This window comes from Echinops telfairi, unplaced genomic scaffold (assembly GCF_000313985.2).
Source record: "Echinops telfairi isolate 266 unplaced genomic scaffold, ASM31398v2 ScPeMD7_7474;HRSCAF=8512, whole genome shotgun sequence".
NCBI classification, from domain to species: Eukaryota; Metazoa; Chordata; class Mammalia; order Afrosoricida; family Tenrecidae; genus Echinops; species Echinops telfairi.
The window spans coordinates 7,576,708-7,577,674 of NW_022111378.1; positions in this window are offsets into that span (position 1 = coordinate 7,576,708).

Consider the following 967-nt stretch of genomic DNA (forward strand, 5'->3'; position numbering starts at 1 on the left):
CCCAAAGAGCAAGCAGAATCCTCAAACTTCAATCTCTAAAGATGATGTCCACCGCGATGTTGTGAGAAAGCCCCTGAACAAAGAAGGCAAGGAATTCAGGACCAAAGGGTTCAAGACTCCCACGTGTCTTGCAACACACATGCACGCGATCACCCTGGAGCAACGGTGCACCAAGGAAAACAAGGGGACCCTGCCAAACATGCCCAGCTTTGAGCTAAGAGTCTGACGGGGGCCAAAGAGAAATGTCAGGAGCAGATTGCCAAGAGTCAAGGCTGTTCCTTCTGAGAGCTTCTACCTCTGAGTCAGAGGCCAGTCAAAAATAAAATACATTTCTAAGAGTCTCAAATTAATCAGCTCATCTATGAAAAAAAAGATTTCAATGGGTCATAATTGATTGGCTGGCAGTGAGATAGACAAGGGCATTACAATGAATTATAAATAGGAGGGTTTTCAGGCTGGAAGGGAAATACGTCAGCTCTTTGGAGGGTGACAGAACCTGCAGTGTAGTTGCCTTCCGACAGCCTTAGGGGACCCAGTCAGGAAGCTCAGATTTATTGACCACCAGCTGTTTGTTAAGTGCTGTGGGGCATACACGCCCTGCTTAGAGATAGGATGGAAACGTGAAGACGGCTCTTCCCCAACCCTCTTCTCTCTAAGGCAGGATTGCCAGGGCACGAAGCCTAAAGGATCCTGTTATGGGGTCAATGGGCTCGGGGAGATCCTGCTGAGGCCAGAGGGCTCCCCATCAAGCAGTGGGCAGAGTCTCCTGCCAGCCTCCCACTGCCTGTGAGGGCCGGACCCTTGAGTGAGCGTGGCAGGAAGATATGATAGCAGCTAATAACAGACCTATTTTTTTTTTGACAGGCAGGCACCGTTTGCTTTCTTCACCACACTTTGCTGTAACACCCATAACTTCAGCAATCTCTCCATAAGGATGAGCCTCTGAGCAGGGCCATGTCATAAGAAC